This window comes from Triturus cristatus, chromosome 3_2 (genome assembly GCF_964204655.1).
Source record: "Triturus cristatus chromosome 3_2, aTriCri1.1, whole genome shotgun sequence".
Lineage (NCBI taxonomy): Eukaryota > Metazoa > Chordata > Amphibia > Caudata > Salamandridae > Triturus > Triturus cristatus.
In genome coordinates this window covers 368,140,055-368,161,175 of record NC_140584.1, presented here as the reverse complement: position 1 = coordinate 368,161,175, position 21,121 = coordinate 368,140,055, and the positions used below count along the sequence as shown (strand labels likewise).

The 21,121-nt window shown below is 46.3% G+C and overlaps 1 protein-coding gene across 4 annotated transcripts in view; it reads right to left on the bottom strand.

Moving 5' to 3' along the window:
* The window catches only part of INPP5B (inositol polyphosphate-5-phosphatase B), a 957,269-nt gene that overhangs the window by 59,631 nt on the left and 876,517 nt on the right, over positions 1-21,121 (bottom strand). The gene's annotated exons all lie outside the window — the stretch shown is intronic.

Here is a 21,121-nt window from a genome sequence, read left to right as displayed (position 1 = left end):
TTTGCTTTACAAGATTTTGCCACCATTCACATTTCAGAGAATGAGTGAATGAATTACACTTTTTATAAAGCACACAAATGCCCATAGGATTCTTGGCGCTGACAAACTACCATGAATGAACTGCAACCAGGCTGGAACTAAGTGTCTGGAAAACAGCCAAGTTTTGAACAATTTTCTAAAATGAATCAGGCTGTTTTGAGATTTTAGATAGAGAGGAAGACTGTCCAACAGTTATCCAGTGGAGAAGATAAAGCTTCTAAGACCCCATATTGCTCTTTTAAATTTAGGCACCATCAGATTTTTTATGAAAGTGGAACATAAATCTTTAGGGACATACCACTGGAAACAGTCCTTCAAATATTGCGGGCAACTATTATGAAGAGCCTTATGGACAATGCACACAGCCTTAAAAGCAATCAGTTTTTTTACCGGTGGTCAGTGAAGTTTAAGTAGTGCCTGTGAAACTGTCTAAAACTTTGGAATGCCTCAAAGAAGGCGCACAGCTGCATTTTGAAGGGTTTGGAGTGTATTTAATAGTCACTGTTGAATGTTGACATAAAGAGCATTGCAATATTCATTTCTTGATAACTCTAAGGCAACTATTCCTGTTTTCTGGAGCTCCAGTGGGATGCAAGGAAAACCTTTCTTCAGTATTCTCAAAATATAGGATCATGATGAAGTGACTTGATTCAATTGGTTTGAGAACGTCAACAAGTCAAAAGTTACTCCAAGATTTTTGCCCTTTCTGGAGGGAGATGGAAGAGTTCCTAAATCCTGAGACCACTAACTGGGGAACCAGAAAGATGCATCATTGCTGAACAGAAGGATTTACCAGAATTAGGTCTGAGGCATTTATTTTTCATCCAACTTCCTACATAGTCATGAAACCTACTAGCTATCTCAAGAAAATCACTTGATATGGAGACCACAATCTGGGTGTCATGTATGTACGATACTTGGGAAAACCCAAAGGAGCGAATCAATCTGGCCAGAGGTGTGACATACACATTAATAAACATGGAGCTTAATTACAACGCCTGTGGAACTCCACAGGGAAGAGAGAAAGGCTTGGACATGTAATCACTGGGAGCGACAGACCGTTTCCTATCAAAGAAAGTAACTGAGTAGAGCCAAGGCAGAATCCCTAATCCCTATGCTCTCAAGATAGGATATGAGCACTGAATAATTGACCGTGTCTAATGCAGCCAACAAATCCAAGAGGATGAGTGCTGCCTTACAATCACTATTGCTCTAACTTCTCCCTTTGCTACAATCAGGGCTGATTCAGTGCTGTGACTGTCTATGAAGTCTAACTGAGAGGAGTCTAGCAATTGGTGCAAGCCAGATCCATTGTTGTTATTGAAATTTACGAGTGTGTTGACTGTTTGAAAATGTTCTCTGGCAGAGGTTTTGGCAGATTCAAATGGAGTGGAGATGGTGCAGTAGTATACAAACTTCTATATATGGCTTGATGTATGCCTATTTTATACTTTTTCAAAGAATTTAGGGATATTCTATTTCAAAGGTGGCTCGTGCAGCTGAGATGTCATGGCTGGCCGTTACTAGCTTGAGACATGTTTTTAATCAGCGTGCCTGAACATTTTGGAATGGTTTAATTCACAGAAGAACTTCTATACGAAGCACGTTTTTCAATATGACTACATTGCCTTGAATATGCTCTAATCTCAAAGGGCCATCTTTGCTGACTGATGGATGGATGTTACTTGCAGTTATGAGAGAGAGGGAGAGGGAGGGAGGGAGAGAGAGAGAGAGAGAGAGAGAGAGTAAGAGCGTTGAAATTAATTTCTGTGTTTCTTTACAAATTGTTCTATTTATCTTGTCACGATCATACGATTACTCTTCCCCTTTTGTCTAAATTATATATTTATATTGTCTAAATTCTGACTGAAAACCAAAATGTAACATTTGCTGCAAATTAGATTATGAAGATTATGATGTACTGAGGAAGATGGTTTTCAAGTGACTATTACTCTGCTAAAAAGTCTGTTGACACTGTTTTTAAGAATATTTACAGTTTAATCAACCCCAAGGAAGACAAGATCACTTGTACGTGCAGGATTTATTGTGCAAAACAAGAACATGTTTTCAATGAATGTTTGTATTTTATGGAATTTTATGACACAAAGAAAAGGAGGTTTATGTCAGTTAAAAAGTTAATTAATTACATATATTTGTATCTATGAGAAATGAACAGTATATAGAATAGTAGTGCTAGGAAGAGAAAACAAGTTTTTTATACAAATGGCAGTGATGAATTGTTAAGATGGGGCACTAGACAATACTAAGGAATGAATGATATTAGGGAATCGTTTTTTGCATGTTGTTAGAGGGGAAGGAGGGGGACTGTAACAAATCTGCAGGGAGAACTGTATTATCCATCAGAAACAATATCAACAAATGTAAATTAATTGTTCTGCTAATGGATGCCCTTCTCTGTGGAACCACTAACAAAGTAGAACATCAAGGAGGCAACTAAGAGATGCATGGGAACCACAACAGGAAGCTTTGAAGCACCACTTTCACAGCTCCATTTTCAAATAAGCATCAGAATAACAATGCCTCAAGAATGACCAGAGGGTAAAATCAGGTAGCAGCCAATAACTTTCAATGGATTTACCCACAACAAATGAATAACCATTATTTTTTATTAGATGGTGTTGCAGCACCAGCGGTTGGCCATGCGTAGTGCTGGAGCTACTACAAAAGAGTAAGTTACTATAAAGATGTAAGTTACTACAAAAGTGCAGTTTGTGAATACAGAAATGTGTAACTTACTTAAAAGTCTAAGTTACCTTCATGAATTAGTGCAGAAAATGTGTCTTCCTCATGTAATGGCTCCTTGCCAAACAGGCAAACCAAACATTTATTGGCCTGCACCTTCTCTACGGTGCTCAAAACCACTGTATAGAATTGAACTCCTCTATGGTCACTAGATAACCCTCTAGATAAGACCTCTCAGTCACCAAATACCTCAACACATGAGAGAGCGAGAACCTTCTAAACATGGTCTAACAGAAGAGAAGGACTCTGTGCCTTAACCAACAATTACTTATATAAGGATAGAGTTAGGCATTCTGAAAATGTAGGTGAGGGACCACAACGGATAGCACCACGGTGAAAACTCGCACCATCCAATCCTATTCTTGAACAACCTGAAGCATGTCCTGTAAGCATACCGTTCTGAGCAATTCCTTCTTCAGAAACATGTAGCATCAAACTGAGGAATTGTCTGTGCGCCTGCTCCTACTTGGGAATAATCAAATACGTGGAATAAAGTCTCTTGCCCATTTAGACTGAGGAATCTTTTTGACTGCTATTTTGAGCAAGACGGACCAAATCCTTTCTATCAAGAGGTTTGTGAGGTGGGCGGGGAAAGGGATAACAAAGGGGAAACAGGTGTTTTTCCTCACGAATATAAGAGTAAATGATTCTTCTACAACCTCCAGGACTCACTGGTCCAAAGTGACCTTTTGCCATTCCTGGAAAAACTGAGCCAGTCGACCACCAACCAGTATCAAATGAGGACCAGCACCTAGAAAGGTTTCGAAACAGCCATAAAGGAGAAAGCAGAGGTTACTGGTCCTTTTTGCCTACTTCAACCAGAGGACTGATCTCTACTGATTTGAAAGAAACTGTTACTGAGGTTGCTGACGCTTTCACACCTTTGTCTTGAATTAGTGTGGATGCCCCTGAAACTTTAAATGTTGACCGTGAAATTGACAGTTTGGTGAGGCTAAGCCTGAAACCCAAGCTCTGGTCCTGTTTTTAAAAGCTCCAATAGGGGGCGTGGCCAAGATGGCGGCGAAGATCGCAGCTCCTACCTGCCGCCCACCGAAAATAGCATCACCGGGCCTCCCCGGGGGGCGATATCCTCCCTGGTGACGGCAGCGGAGCCCTGCTGGTAGGGGGCTGTTGGAGCGGGCCCCTTAACCCCGCGATTGAAGCTGGGAGCCGCGATACCGGAGCGGCCTCGTGGGCGGCCTGGCGGCCCTGTCTCTCGGCACTGCAGCGGGCAACTTCTCCTAGCAGTGATCCGGTGTTCCGGATCATCAGGGCCAGCCTCTCTTTACCCAGCCGCCGCAGCCAGGATGACACGCGGGTTGCCTGCGGAGCTGCTCAGCCGCCATTAGCTTCGGGACTTCTGGAGAGCGCCGGATCGGGGGCAGGGCGGTGGGCCCCATCGAAGCGGCTGCAAGGCCTGCAGGGTGACTGGAATTCGGCAGGCCTGGCTGTGGATGACAGCGAGCGCTCCCGCGGCCCAGCGGAGGTGGAGTAGCAGCACGGTGTGCGATGACGGCCATTAGACCGCGATCTCCCGGGGCGCAGTGACCCTGGCCTCCTCCTCGGTGCGGGGGAGGCTCCTGGGAGCGACTGGTGCAGGACCTCCAGAGCCAGATCTGACAGACGCAGCGAGGCCTGGGCTTCACTCGGGCCACCTGGTGAGGGACCAAAGCCTGTGGAGCCCCGCATACTACTCCTGTGTGCACCGGCGGAGTTAGATCGGACAGCAGGGGGCAGCGTGCAGCCTGGGAGTTGAGGCCACTGCTGGCGCTTCCCATGCTCCACAGAGACAGCCTGCAGCCTGGTGAGTGGACGCACCTGGGGACGGACCCGGTGTTGGCCCTGCGACGCTCTCGTTGGTTCTGACAGTACACACTTGGTCACTGCTACTGGGGACCCGGGGCTATCCCTTGATCGCTGGTGGGGATTTGGGTCTTAGGAGCTTCTCCAGCTACCGGAGCTCATGCCTTTGCAGCGCCCGGGCCCGGACTTTGCTCGCAGGCCTGCTGTGGCCTCCTGGGGACTATTGACCACAATTTTCAAGAGAGGAGGCAGGACAACCTGGGGGTCGCGGGCCGCTTCGGGGGCTCCGTGAGGGAGAGACTCCTGGCCCTGGACCACTGATTGCTGCGCCGGCCTTGGGAAATCTTGTGGAGCGGTGGTCTTGGCCGCAGTAGGGACTGCACCTCTTGTTGGGGAAGAGAGAGAACGGGCGTACTTTCAGAGATCTACAGCGCCCTGGCCTAATGAGTGGAGATCCCGCTTGCTGCTTTCCGGGACTGAAGAGGGCCCTCCTAGCACGCGCCTCTCTTTTGTTGTAGCGCTGAATGCGCAGGGGTATGTCCACGTCCAGGACACGAAAGGGGAAGCCTTTGACAGACATTTTTGGCCGCTCACTGTCCAACCCTAACATGGCGGCGGCAGCGCATGGGAGCATGACCCCCAAACCCCCAGCGTCCCCAGAGGATGAACCGATCACAAAGGCGTTTTTGGAGTCGCTGTTTCACACTCTCCGTGAAGACATTCAGTCAGTGAAAGCCGAGTTTGCTGCAGAGGTCAAAGAAATGAGGAGGGATATGGACGCTATCGGAGAACGAGTGGCCTCTCTGCAGGAGCAAAGCGACGTTGGTGTGACAGAGATAGCAGCACTCCAGCAGGAAGTCATCAGAGTGCAGGACCAACATATGGACATTCAATCACACCTGGAGGACTTGAAAAACAGGTCCCGTAGACATAACATACGGATCCGGGGGTGAAACCAGCGGATGATACCAAGGACTTGTTTGCTTTTTCCAACCGTCTCTTCCAACACATCCTTGGAGACTCCCATACATCAGACATTATCCTAGACAGAGCACATAGGGTTGGGCCGCCAAGGGCACCCAATGACCCGCCAGCAGACATATTGGTCTGTGTACAGGACTTCAGAATCAAGGAAGCCATCCTCACTAAGGCCCGGTCATTGCATCCCATCTCTTTCTGCGGTCATTCCCCGGTGCTATACCAGGACTTAGCTCTGATCACCCTGCAGCGCCGCCGGCAGTTCCGTCCTGTAACCGAGCACCTCCGGCAACTGGGGATCACGTACTCATGGGGTCACCCCTTCCGCCTCATCTTCCGCTATAATGGAAAACTCCACCAACTCCGTTTCCTGATGGACATGTGTCGGCTACTGGACATTGCCCTACCGACTGACGACGACGACGCACACAGCGCTGGATCGGGACCGGAGGTCTCTCTATCGGGATGGCAAAGACAGAGCAGGCGGAGACGCCCTCGGAAACCACATCAGTTTGAAATCATGAGGAGCAAACGGGCGGCCGTCACGGCTGTCTCGAAGGCCCTCGCGGGCGAGGGGCCCAGCACTAAGTGACGCCCAGGGAGATATATGTCTGCTCTTCCTGCTTTGGCCCAGATCCCCGGCGCGCTTCCCCAGGGAGTATAGGTGGGTGGCGGGTGGAGTGGTGCTCTTCTCTTGGGCCACACCACGGAACCCCCTCTTTTCTCTGACCAGTCATACCAGGATGGCGGACAATGTCAACTGACTTTCTGCACTCGAACTGTCCCCAACTGGTTGTTGTATTGGGGCCGAGGTCCAGGGAATTTTAGGGCCTTTTTTTTTCCCTCCCCTTTTTTTTTCTTTTTGGTGGGGTCCCCTCGTCCACCCCCTTCCCCTGCGCTCTGCGTCTCAGATCCTTGGGGGGGTGGATTATCTTTCCATACGCCCACTGTTCTTGGACTACACAATTGTCCGTGATGTACTAAAGCCTCCGCTTCCTGCTACACTTCATGTCACATTACCCAGTCCGTATCTTGACGTTTAATGTGCGTGGCCTAAACAACCCCATTGAGCGTAGGGCAATCCTCCATTCCCTGGAACACTCTAACGCCGATATATGTCTCCTTCAGGAGACGCACCTTATCCCCAAGGACCACCATAGAATAAAGTCCCGTGCCTTCCCCACACAAATGTTTCTTCTAACTCTACTAAATCAGCTGGAGTTGCCATACTTGTGATCCGCTCCTTTCAGGGTAGGGTGGTACAGAAAGAGGCAGAACTTAAGGGTCGGTTGCTCGTATATCAATTTCAGGTGGCGGGTGTTGCTTTTATCGCGGGATCCTTCTATGCTCCCAATGAGGGGCAGGAAACATTGCGCGACACACTGCTTCACCGGGCTTCCACTGTGGATCAAATCAAAGTCGCCATCACAAACTACCTTGTCCTAAATAGCACTCCAGACACCTCCTTGGCAACGCAATGGGTGGCTCTCAAGGCGGTACTGGGAGGAGAATTTATAGCTATTGCCACTGCCGAAAATCTCAAACGTAGTCGCAAACGAGCAGAGCTTACCCAACGGGTGGCCGAGGTAGAACAGATGCACCAACGCACGGGGGCAGCCAGGGCTTGGCGCCAACTCTGTGTGGAAAGGAAACAGCTCGCGGCACTCGATCAGGACCGAGCCGAGTATGCGGCTCTCCGCCTCCGTCATTCCTATTATGTCGGGGGCGATAAATGTGGTTGCCTCCTCGCCCACAAGTTACGAGAAACTAGGCAACGACAGGGAGTGCAGGCTATCAATACTCCTGGGGGGGAGCTTACCACTGATGACACTATCATAGCGGAAGCCTTTAGAGATTATTATGCAACATTGTACTCAGGCGATACTCTAGATGCACAGCACTGCAGCGATTACCTGCGGACAGCAGCGACACCTGCTCTCAACAAAGCGCAGGCTGACTACCTCGATTGGGACATAGGTAAGGAGGCGGTTATTGCAGCAATTTCCCGGCTTAAACTAGGTAAGTCACCTGGGCCAGACGGTTATACGGTGGCCTTTTATAAAACTTTTTGCACACAAGTAGCACCCATACTGCGGGATTTGTTTAACATCTTCACAAATGATGGGGCTATACCAGAGGAGATGGTGGAGGCATCGATAGTAGTTATTCCGAAGCCCGGGAAAGATAGGACACAATGCAGCGCGTACAGGCCGATTTCCCTGTTAAACGTTGACATCAAGTTGTACACCAGTATCCTCGCCACTCGGCTGGCGCCATATATGGCCCAACTGATAGAACCAGGTCAGGCTGGTTTTATCCCACAACGGCAAACGAGCGATAACACTAAGAGAATCCTCCACCTGATAGAGAAGGCGTCCCGTACTACAGGGGAGTACATTCTGTTGGCTATTGATGCCGAAAAAGCCTTCAACAGAGTCCATTGGCCCTACCTAGAGCAGGTCTTGATCCGATTTGGCGATAAACTGCGCTCTCGGATACTCAACTGTTACCGCCTACCCAAGGCGACTGTTCGGGTAAATGGTCAGACATCCTCGCGTTTCCCCATAGGCAGAGGCACTAGGCAGGGGTGTCCCCTTTCACCCCTTCTATTCGCGCTCTATATGTAACCCGTGGCATTGAGGGTTCGCAGTCATCCCCTTATTACAGGCATTCGTTTTGGAGGCGACACTCATACCATCAGCCTCTACGCTGATGATATTTTGCTCTCCTCTCTAACCCGATCCTGGCAATGAACGCTGTTTTCGTAGAACTGTACTGCTTTGCGCAGGCATCCGGTTTTAAGGTCAACATTGATAAATCACTTGCATTGGATATATCCCTTTCCGCCAGCACACTGGCCCATTTGCAAGAGGAACATCCTCTCCAGTGGTCACCCTCCTCGATCCCGTATCTGGGAATTCAGCTGGCGTCCACTATTCCGGCCACCATAGCTGTTAATTACGCCAACCTTCGCTCACTCCTCCGTTCGGAATTGGGAAAGTGGAAGCACCACACTTTATCGTGGTTAGGCAGAATAGCGGCCATTAAAATGACCATTCTCCCCCAAATCCTGTACCTCTTCCAGACCCTTCCCCTTCGGCCCCCCTTGGGTTGGATTCAACAGACACAGGCTGAACTTGCGAATTTCATCTGGCAGGGCCGCAAGCCTCGGTTCAAACATGTGACCGCGGTTCTCCCGCCGGAAAGGGGGGGTGTCGGGATTCCGGACTTACAGCTTTATTTTAATGCTACACAGCTCCCCTACCTGGTGGAATGGTACCGCCTTGAGTCGGAGAAACACTGCCTGTTTCAGGATCAAGCGGTGGCAGCTATGCCCCTACAAGGCATCCCCTTTCTTCGGAAGACAGATAGACCGCCCAATTGATATGCCTCCTATATCACGGGGACGATCATGGAGGTCTGGGACCGCACTAGCATTGCCTATGAACTGACTTCCTTTCCCTCCCCGCTGACGCCCCTCTTTAATAATACTGAATTTCACCCTGGCAATGATCCCAAGGCCTTTGCTGCATGGCGCTCCTCCGACTGTCGTTTCCTCGGTCATCTCTTTGATTTAGATGGGATTCTATCATTCCCGCTACTTAAGAGACACTATGGCATCCCTGAATCTTAACGTCTGCGGTACCTACAACTTAGGCACTGGGCGCTTCACCCACAAATTAAACCCGGTGCCCACCGCCTACTGACTCCATATGAAAAATGGCTTATTACCCGCACCTCCGATAAAAAGCTTATTTGTGACCTTAATAAACAGCTGCTACTGAGCACTACTCACATTTATAACGCAGGTCGATTGCGCTGGGAGCGGGAATTGGGACGCATCCTTAGCCATAAGGAATGGGAAGGTATCTACCACAGAGCACGGCACTCGGCATACCACATAGGCCTCACAGAGACATTGACTAAAGTAGCTACCTACTGGTATTACACGCCAGAACGCTTACACCACTTTTAGGCACGACAAAGTGCCCTGTGTTGGAGGGGTTGCGGGGAGGTGGGCACACTCACACACCTTCTATGGAGCTGCGATCGCATCCAGCCTTACTGGTCTCACATTCTAGATGAGGTGGACAACCACTCTGATACACAAATCCCGCGATTCCCTGCGTATGTCCTCTTGGGCTTACCCAACCCTATCACATATCCCCTAAAATCTAGAAGGAGTCGGTTGATAGCGATCACACTGGGGGCAGCCACGCAGAATATTCTCCCGCACTGGCGTTCCACTCATCCACCAACACACTCCGGATGGCTGCAGAGGCTTTGGCGGGTACTGGGCATGGAAAAGCTCTCCCTCACTCTTGCGGGCAGAGGGTCTGAATTTCCGGAGCTGTGGCGCCCTTTCTTGACACTACTCACGGCCGAATTTAGAGAATTGACATGCCCTCGTTATCTCAGACTTCTCCGTCTTGCGGACACACAAGTCCCGCAAGCAAGGCCCTCACGCACCCTCAGGCGGGCACGCTGATTCCGGGGGCACTCTTCTTCTTTCCCCTCCTTTTTTCCTTTCACCTGTTTGTGGATGAGGGGGGGTTGGGAGGAGGTAGAGTGGGGTTTTTAGGATTGTTTTGTGTCCTCTATCCCCACCCTTTGTTTCTCTTTGTAGACCCGCTCCAAGCATCTTACATTTGTAATGTTCTTACTTGCGACACTTGATGTCCTTATTGCACTGTTTACAGGGAGCTGGGGGTCGCTTTGTTGTTTCTTCAAAACTAATAAAAGATTTAAACCATAAAAAGCTCCAATAAACAGTATTGGAAATGTTGCCTTTTGGCACGGACACCTTGGTTTTTTGGCTGTTTAGCTGAACCCTATATTTGTTGACCATAGAAGTAGGTACACTTTACTGTACACTTTCCAGGTAACCAGTAGTAAAATGCCTGTGCTCCCCCTTTTTAGCATGATGAAATTGTTATTCATCTGACTGGCATATTTAACTGACCTACTAAAAGTCCCTACTATATAGTACAGAGTATAATTAGGGCCTGTAAGTTAAATGTCAATAGTGGGCTGCAGCAGACTTTGACCCAGCAAACCTTTCTCCAGGCTTATCGTTCTAGCTTGGCTGTGCTGACTTCAACTGCCAATTCGACCTGTCAAAATAAACCCTATTTGAGAGGTCAAAACCTTCTTTTTTAATATTATTGAGTCACCCAAAAGTAGACCTTAAGGCAGGTTGCATGCTATTTAAAAGTAAGACATGCAAATGTTTACTGTTCCACGTATCCTCACAGTGAAAAATGCCCAAAAGCAATTTTCTCTAAAGCAAGGCTGGCTGTTACATAGTAAAACACTAGGTTACATTATTCCATTTAATAAATCTAATTTCGGATGGCAAGCAGCTGGAATAATATTTCAAGGAATCTTTTTAGTAGTAATTCAAAATCCAATGTAATGGTAAAATCAAACTTTCTATAACTATTAAGGAAAGGGTACTTTTTGAAATGTACCTTATCCTTGCCTAAAGCTATTCTGATCTCAAGATCCTTCAGCCCATCTCTCAGGCTCCTGCTGCTTACCTACCAGATGGCAGTGGTAGCTTGACTAAACGGGACTAAAAGTGCAGAGCTCGCAAACTAGAGACCACATAAGTAACATGCGTGGTAGCTTGACTAACAGCACAGAGCCCACAAACTACGGACCACAAGGGAAATATGAATGGGATGGCACTTACAAACTACAAACCGCATACGATAAGCGCAGGCACAATGTATGGAAAACTCACCATGTATGGTACAGTGTGTGCTTATTAGCTGCGCATGGCTGTACTGCTATTTGGTGCTTGTACTGACTCTTACCTTGTGTTTTGGCAGGGATTCCAATGTTTCTTACAGCCATAAGTTCCCACAAGATATGCAACTCCTGGCCGCCAGGTTTGTTGAGGTCGCACATAAATACGGATTGCACCTGTCAGAGAACGCTTGAGATCAGCGTTTCTCCAAACAACAGCTTCGGCCGAAGAATCATGGTAGGATGAGGCTTCTCCATGCGCTTTTTGCAAGGGTGTACACTTTATTCTAGACACTAGAGATTGGAGTGAATGTATATTAACATGGTCTCTTGTTGTACAGTAATGTTTGTTGTATTTTGAAGCCTTGGCAATGTATGTGTGAGGTGTTCTTGTGAGCCTTTCTAATTCCTAGGTACTGTAACAATAGCACACTGTACTTCTAAATCTTATTGGCATTAATAATCAGATGATACGCTTTTGAGATACAAAGCATTGTGAAATGAAAATGGAGTGTGATATGAACTTGTGCCTAAAGTTATGAACATTGTTAAAAAAGTACAGAATAAAACAAAAGGGATATGAACCAAAACAAAGAAGATTAAACTGTGACATTATAATAACATTTACTGCATCAAACTGTGAAACCGGAGTCATTTACGCTAAACCAAGTATTCAAGTGATTTGAATAGTGAAGGAATCTATAGCATACTTTGATTGGGTGTGTGAACTGTTGGGTGTGAAAGGACATCACATCACATCCTCCCTCACAGGTAAGAGTGGTTCTAGTATTATTGTATTATTACTACACCACGCCTTAGACTCCGATACAGCATTGACCATTGTCCTTTGGTCTCCCTGCTCGCAGTACCCTCCTCAAAACCCTCCTTCACCCTCCCACATGGCCACTCCGATCCTCTGGTGTACTACACAATCAAAGAGATGCTGCCAGAAGGTGGGCATTGGAGAGTACTCCTCCTGAGGAACTCAGGTGTGACATCTGTATTTTGCTCTCCCCCTTCTGCTAGCCAGTAATTAGCTATGAATAGTGGTGAACTTGCCCCAGAACAGAATAAAAGACCTTGGGTGTGGGGAGGTGTTGTTGTGCCGTTAGCAGGATGGCCTGTGCACTGGGCCCAGGAACTTGATTAACTTCACAAAAGGCATACCCTGTCACAAGCAGATGTAGCTAACGTCCAGCTTGCACTGTTCCTTTGTCCCCTTAGCCAGACCGGCCCCAATCACACCGGGCCACTAGTTAACATCACAGTTTCAGGTTCTGCCGGAATGTCAAGACCTGCTTGACAAATCTGCTGGGGTTTTAAATCACACACTTGGGGCGTACTTCAGAGGACAAGAGCTGGATCCGAAACAATTCTTGTGTATCCGGTGTCTGGTTGCTGATGAAGTCTGCTTTCTTCTACTAGACTTCTGGCTCTGGGTTTCTTGGGCATACAGGGATTGCCTCAAACTTGGTTTTGGTGTTAGGTGTAGAAGGATACTAGAATGACCATAGTACACTCTCCCCCCACACACACTCACACACCCAACCCTCATAGCCCAAGTTCAGTGTGGCCAAAGACTGCTGTCATCTTACAAACATTGTCCACAAGCTGAGCTTGTTCATAATGCAGTTCAAAAAAGAAGGCCTTCTTAATACCACAGGTGACTCCATGTAAGATCCGTTACCATAAACGTTATGTAACTTGTCTGCCCAATATTTCAACAGTTCTTTAAATGGGCCACAAAGATGATTAGGCAAAGAAGGCACTGTCATAAAAGCAAGCTCCCAGGGAGCATGAGTGTATCTCATCATAAGGCAGATAGCATTGCTAGATCTTGTCACTAGGCTACCTGAAGCAAACCATTCTTTACCCAAAGTATTAAAGATTTTTAATTTCCAGTAAGGTAGAACTGTAGGGAACATAAGTGCGGCTTATCCCACACTCAAACATGCAAACAGTGATGGGAGAATGCTTGCATTGAGTCAGTCTCTCAGGTAGCATTCAAGTCCATCATTCTTTTGCCCACTATGCCACCTCAGTTTGGACCCAGCCATCAGTGGCGAATGGAGACATTAGAAAGTGGCGAGCGTAAAACAATATCCGTACTGCAATGTTGGGAGCGAGCTTAGCTAGCAAGTCCGAACCACCCAAAGACCGGGGTTCGGGGGGGTTCTCCCCCTGAGAAACCTTTGAAAAAAAGAGTGGGCAAATGGTGCATTTTCAAGCAAATTTGAGATAGCAGGAAGGTTAATAAAGCAATTGTGAATCTGTTCTAACAAAGACAGTGAATGGCTCAGCTCTGACCGAGCTGTTCCTTTTATTTGTTAACATGCCCACATATAGTGTCATACATTTCCAGTACCATCACTATCTTTTGCCTCCATCTATTCACCTTTCTTGCCATCCGTCCATCCATCTTTCTCTCCATCACCCATCCATCTTTTCATCTCTCCTTTTCTCCCGTGCTTTCTTCTATCTCTTTTATTCTCCCTTCCTTCTTTCCACTGCAAGAGATTGTATTTATGAGCTCCTGGGAGACCAGACTGAAAGGAGCTTCAAACAAGGTAAATATCTCCTGTTACACAGGATTGTCCGGTGACCTCCACCTCCGCTCAAGCTGTTATGATGGAGGGTTTGTGACGCCCCTCTGCAAAGAGACCACACATCACACACTCGCCACGGAAAGTGTCCGCCCAATGCAGCACAACATAATACACTTTCCAGCACCAAAACAATTCACAGTAAAAACATTTACTTTTTATGGACGTTTCCTCTTCCCAGGCGACTTCCTCAACATGCATTAAGATATTGCAACACACGTGGGTTGTCACCGCAAAAAGAGTGACGCTCCTCAAGAGGAAACAGACACCGACACAGCCAGGTTGTCGGTACGGTAGGCTCAACCTAAGCAAGCCGGGAAGGGTGCACCCTTGAGAGTGTATTTACGATGCACTGCGTCACACTACAGTCCCATGGCGCGCACATCGGAAATGCACCAGTACATAGACATCTTAATGTTTTACACTCCAACACACACCAGGATTGGCTTAGCAGGGACACTCGCCGCCCTGCCGCCCATTAGGAGACCGAGGGTTGCGGCAACCCTCGCTCTCCTAATGCGCAGCCGCCAGCCAGAGCAAACACGAGTGCGCATGACTGGGCTGGTCGAAAACATTCTCTGACCTAAACCCAACATGCGCACTTGTGCTGTTGAGTGCTGTGTGCTCCGCGCCACCCCCTGGTCTGACAATGCATGTCAGTCAGCATGACGCCGGAAGGGGGTGGGTGGTCCGGCGTCATGCTGACTGACCTGCATTGTCAGTTCAGACAGAGCCGCCGAGGGAGCTGCGGGCGCGGCTTGTAGGTCAACGCCCCAGTGCTCTAATGGATGCACCGCCACTGCCAGCCATATGACAATCAATCTTGAACATGCTCAAATAGGAACAATCCAGCTCAAAAAGCCAGGCCAGGTTCTCCCTGAATCGGAACACAAGAAAATCAAGACCAGTTTTGCCCTGATTTGGGCGCTTCAGTCGGGTGTAGCTTGGTTGCAGTTGCAGTGAGCACGGAACCCATATCCTTGGCCACTTACGGCACTATATGTAACACACAATAGGTGATTGGAAGAAACTTGCAATAAGTCTAACCACTGGCAATCGCTCGGGTTAACATTGACGCAGCGCATCATTCTTTTGCCCACCATGTCGCCTAAATTGGGACTCAGCCAAATGCAAATCAGTCTTGGCCCTGCTCCAACAGAAACCATTCAGTCTAAACTGCCAGGCCATGTCCTCCCTGAATATGAACACAAGCAACCCAAGACGGATTTTGCCCTGATTGGGGCTTTTCAATTGAGTGTAGCTTGGTTCCAGTGGCACAGTGAGCACAGGACCCATGTTCGGGTGCACCATTGGCCACGTCGGGCATTACATCAAACACACAAAAAGTTACAGGAAGTTGCTTGCACTGGATCTAACCACTAGCAATCGCTCTGGGTAGTATTCCAGACATTTGTGTTTTTGCCTGCAAGGCCACCTCCTTTTGGACAAAGGAGTATGCAAATCAGCCTGGAATCTGCTCCATCAGGAATTGTCCAGCCCGTACCGTGAGTTCCTCCCTGAATGGGAATAAAGCAACCCAAGAATGGTTTCGCCCTGATTAGGGCTCTTCATATGGGTGTAGCTTGTTTACAGAGGCACTGTGAGAACGGGAACCACGTCTCAAAATTCTGTTGGTCACCTAGTACAGTACACGACTGACGAGCCCCAATCAGGATAAAACCAGTCTTGGGATGCTATTCAGGGATAACCAAGCCTGGCAGTTCGGGATGGACTGTTCCTATTGGAGGAGGGTCAAGAATGACATCTCAAAAAGTGTTTTCTTCAAAACACCAATGGACACAGCAAAACAATAAACATCTTCACTGGTGTTCTGTGATGTATTTATAACAGCTATGATGTCATTAATCATGCTGTCCTTGGATGTGGGGAAAAATAGTCTTGTATTTATTGGTGCCAGAGGGGGGAGTACTGATGGATGTCTTTTTTCTCTGGATCTAGTCTATGTGTCTAAGAGATGTTCACCCAAGGAAGTCACGGAAGAGGTAAAGATTAGGAACCCTATTTCTCAGCGTGCTGATTCTCTTAAATTGCCTGCCAGAGCAACAAGAGAAAATCAATGACATGAAAAGCTAATTTGTTTGGAGGCAGTTGTGCTATATATAATTTGGGATTCCTTGTTGGTGGATTATACTTGCATGGAACCTCTGGAATTGTTTTCTAAGACAGGCCTGTGAAGATAGCCCTACATAAAAGGAGAGCTTCTGATGGAGAAGTCAGCTTTTCTTTTTTAAAGTCCTGCAACAAATAAAAAGTCCCACAACTTCTAGCTTACCAAGGCCCTAAACTCAATCCCCCACCCCTTGAAAAAGTTCACTCCAAACTCACCACTCCATCTGTGCCTTAGTTTTCAGCTGAGCTCATATAATTCATACCCCGCATCCACCCCCCCCCCCCTAATCTTCTCAAAGGCATACTGGAGGTAGCTACGGTGATTACCTCTTTATGTAAACTTTCCTTAGCCTTGGCTACAAGGCCTCCTCTTTGGATGCAAGTTTCCATTGTACTTCTACCCAAAAACCGTCCTATATTATGTAACTATCTTGCTCCTGCCTCTTCCCGCAAAAATTGTAGACAAATCTCCATCTTGAATATTCAGAACTTCTAGATTGTGGTTAGTCAGGATCCAGCCCTCATCACAGGTTGGATTGTGCCTTACTCCCAGTTTCAGGAGACCTTCATGTCACTTGATAAAGGATAGAAGACCACCCTTACTCTTCTTTATCTCAGGACAGCCTTCAACACACAGTTTCTCATTCCGCACATCTTGTATTAACAATTTTGGAATTCAGGGCTTGGCTCTGGAATGACTTGCTTCTTTCCTGTCCTATCACACTCATGCAGTCTATCTTTCTCCCTTGCATTATTTGCCTCACAGTCTAAAGTACATTGTTCCTCAGGGTTCATCCCTGTGTCCTACCATTTATTAGCCTATACGTGTCCCCCTTTGCTAGTCTCATTTGCTCTTTTTGGGATCCAGCTCATGTGTTACATGGATGATAGCTACATTATTATCTCTTTTAATAATGATTTTCAATCTATGGTTGATCAATCTATGGATGATCACATCAGGGCATGCATGGATGACCGTCAATTCCCTAAAATTAAATAGAGAAATCTAAAGTGTTGATCATAGGAAGCCCCCTTCCATTTGGGCTAGCTATTTGGAGGGCCCACCTCCATTTGGTCTGCCACTTGGTGGAATTCAGAATTGGTAGAACTCCCAAACCTTAGTTTGTTTGCTAAGAATTTAGGCATAGGGCCTGATTTAGATCTCTGAAGACAGGGTACTCTGTCAAAGCAGTGACAGATATCCCGTCTGCCGAAATATAGATCCCAATATGTGCTATGCAATTTATACTTCAGCAGACGGGATATCAGTCACCGTTGTGATAGAGGATCCTTTCCGCCAAGATCTAATTAACGCCCTATTGTCTTTAACTGCCATTTGACTTTTTCAGCCCAGATCAACTGAGCCTCCTTTTCTTGCTTTTTCTTCAATTACTGTGCAAAGTTTTACCTCTTCTTGCCCTGCATCAATATAAAAATATAGGGCAAGCAATTATGTTAAGCTGCTTGGGCTATTGCAATTCTCTTTATCTTTGACTGCCTAAAATCTTAAGTAACAGACTTCAGCTTAGGTTCTTGAGTAGTTTATGGGCAACCTTTTACCCCTTATTCCAACTCCTTAAGTGTTAGAAAAACATTTTTTTTTAAAACAGACTTGAGTTTATTCAGAACAGTGCTGATGCTGGGTATTCCTCTACAATCTTCAATCTCAGGACATTGCTGCTCTCTCTACTGGCCTGCTGTTGCCAAACATGCACTCATAAAAGCTCTGTCTTTGTTATTAAGCCCTTCAAACTAATGGTTCAACCCATATTGGAGAGCAAATTGTTGCTTATTACTCTAAAGGAGATCACTGATCTAAATCCATCATTAGAAAGCTCACATAAGCAGCCTATCATTTACCTGCCTGTAAGCTAAACAGTGGCCTAACTTCCCTCTTAGTATCTAATCAGAAAACAACCTTCCATCTTTCAATAAGAAAAATAAAACCTGACTATTCACCTGCCTTAAGTGACTGCTTTCTGCATTTTGCCTCTAGTACCAGGGTAGCCTTGTTGGGTTACAGTCGCACTATATAATATTAAACAAATATTAACATTGTCTGGTGAACTGCATAGTACTACTACTTTAGCATGAGTCTTATGTATGCTAAAATGTCTAAGAAACTGCGCCTCTGCGGTGGCAAATACGTGTCTTGTTTGACAGTACCTAGGGACATATACAGAATGCAGCCAAATTGCAGTTCTTCAACTAATGCTGCAAATTGGTCTGATGGAATATCCAATTTAAAGCCAGGGCCCTATGGCCTCCTTAAAATGAGCCACTTCTTCATCACTCTTGGCCGCTGAAGCTTGCAATTGGTGATGTGAGCCTTCATGAGGCTATGCTCTAAGTGTTATGCTAGCGTCAAACGGCACCATACCTAAAAACACAGAATGTAGTGACATCCAGCAAGTTTGGAGAATACCAGAAGGAAAAAAGTCAGCATCTACACGAGAAGTCACATGAGAATTTACAGAAGGTAGGAGCGAAAATGGTGCCTGAAAGGGGACGCTAAGAAAAAACAAGTTACTTACCTGTACACTGTGGGTCTCCAGTATTGATATCTTTCATGGATTCACATGCTTGGACCTTCCTTGTCGTCTTGGTGGGAGTCCCTCGGTATTTAAAACAAGCAGTACGTACAAGCAGTAAGTACATTAACAGCACAGAGAAAGCAATTGACATTGTTAACCAAATCACATTGTTTTAATAGGCCCATTCTTCAGCCTACCAGAGGCAAGACCCTGAACCACTCTACCCCTGTAGAGTCACCATACCTCAGATTTTGAGCACAAGTGTGAACGGGAATAAAGTATATGAATGAGGTATCGAAGTGGTGAGCCCAAACGGGGACACGGGCGGTTCGCATGTGAATCTATGAAAGATATCAATACTGGAGAACCACAGTGTACAAGTGTGCTTTTCCTCCAGTACTGAATCTTTCATAGATTCACATGCTTGAATCAGAATAGCTACCAGTAAGGAAAAAATTATTAGTGGTGGGTTAGGCGATACCACTCCAAAGAGATACAAGTGAGTAGAACATGAACCAAAGGAACAGATAGAGATATTGAAAAAAACAATGGTGATACAAGCAATAACAATACATCATTACACAATATGCCGACAAGAAAGAATAAAAACAACAATCTGTACGTTTTTGAAAAAGGCCACGTAAAATTGCCAGTCCAACAGCGGCGTCCACTTTCCATGCTGAATCCAAACAATGCTTGGTAAATGTATGTGCATTCGACCATGGTGCAACTCTGCAAATGTCTAGAAGTGATACTCCAGCAAACAAGCCCATGGATGTAGCCATTTTTCTGTTAAATGTGCTGTGACTTTTGCCAATAGTGGTCTTCCTGCTTTGTTGTGACAAAATGCATTTGCTGAGGACACCCAACAGGCTATGTTGCTTCTTGAAAGTGCATAACCCTTCCTGGGTGGAGCAAAAGAGATGAGAAGCTGATCTGATTTCCTGGAAGATTTTGTTCTGTGAATACAGAATTTGAAGCAACGTTTGCTATCCAGCAAATGGAGTGCCATTTCTGCAGTGGAGGAAGGGTTTTTATAAATATGTTGACAGAAGGATCAGTTCATTCCAGTTAAAAGAAGTCGGGACCTTCGGGATGAACTTTGGGTTAGTTCTTCACAACACTTTATCCTCTCTGAATTGTAAGAGAGGCTCGGTGACTGTAGAGGCATGAATTTGGCTGACTTAAGGGCCAATAGAAGAGTTGTTTTCCATGAGACATATTACATATCAGCTTTATGAATTGGTTCAAATGGGGCTTTCATGAGTTGGGAAATAACCATATTCAGCTGCCAGGATATTGCAGGAGGTTTTATAGGTGGAAAAGCCCTTCATGGATTCTTTTACAAGTCTAGTAGACCAAAGAAGTTTCACCTCTTTCCTACAGAATCTTGAGACTGCAGCTAAATGCACTTTGATTGAAGTGCACCAAGCCTGACTTTGCCAGATAAAGGCGATATGGCAACAGCTGTTCTGGAGAAGAGCAAAAAGGATGCCTATCATTCTAAAGACACCAGTAACAGAAAGTTTTCCATTGGACACAATTTATTTGTTGAAAAAGCACACAACTGTTTCAGGATAGACTTGGATTTCACTGGGATACTCAGCGATCAAAACTCATTGTCATGAGGTGCCATGCTGACAAATTGAGGATGCAGAAATTGACAGCTGTTCATGGAAAGTAGATACTCCATTGGTTGAAAATGTATGGGTGGAGATACAGATAGGAGAAGAAGCTCTGTGTGCCGATATCGCCTTGGCCATGCGGGGGTTATGAGAATGAGACAACATGGTTCTTTCTTCATTTTGCGAATCAGCCTGGCGATGAGAGGAAAAGGAGGAAACGCATAGGCCAATATTCCTATCCACTGTATTCTCCCCACTCCCAGACCCTTTCAGAGGGAAACTGCTTACCAACAGTTTGCATTTCTTGTTGGACAGAGTTGTAGAGTTGGAGTACCCCAATGTTTGAAGATTTGAGACATCTGTGTCGGATTTATTTCCCATTTATGGCAATGACTTGATGTTCTGCTGAGACTGTCAGCCCATTCGTTGTCTATCCCTGGAACATGCAGAGAGATGCTGTGCGTTAGTACCACTTCCATAGTTGCTGAGCTTCCGAGGAGAGGCATTTTGAGCTTGTTCTCCATTGTTTGGTGAGACAAAACATGGTGACAGTGTTGTCTGTTTTCACCAGGACAGAGGAATTGCAAATTCTGGGTAGAATCGATTGCAGGCCCAGGAATACAGCCTTTAGTTCCAGAAGTTTGATGTGCATTTGTGCAGACCATTACCATCCATTTTCATTATGAAGCATGGTTGTGCTGCTTTGAAAGAGAGACCCGGAGAGATAATGACTTCTTTTCCCCACCATGACAAAGTTTGCTTCATCGTAGGGGTGATGTCGATCATTTCGTCGAACAAACCATGCACCGTTATCCATTTGTGCATCCAATTGTTCCTGCAACTGTCTCATGTGGAGATGACAATTTGGTATTAATGGAATGCATGAAGATAGTAT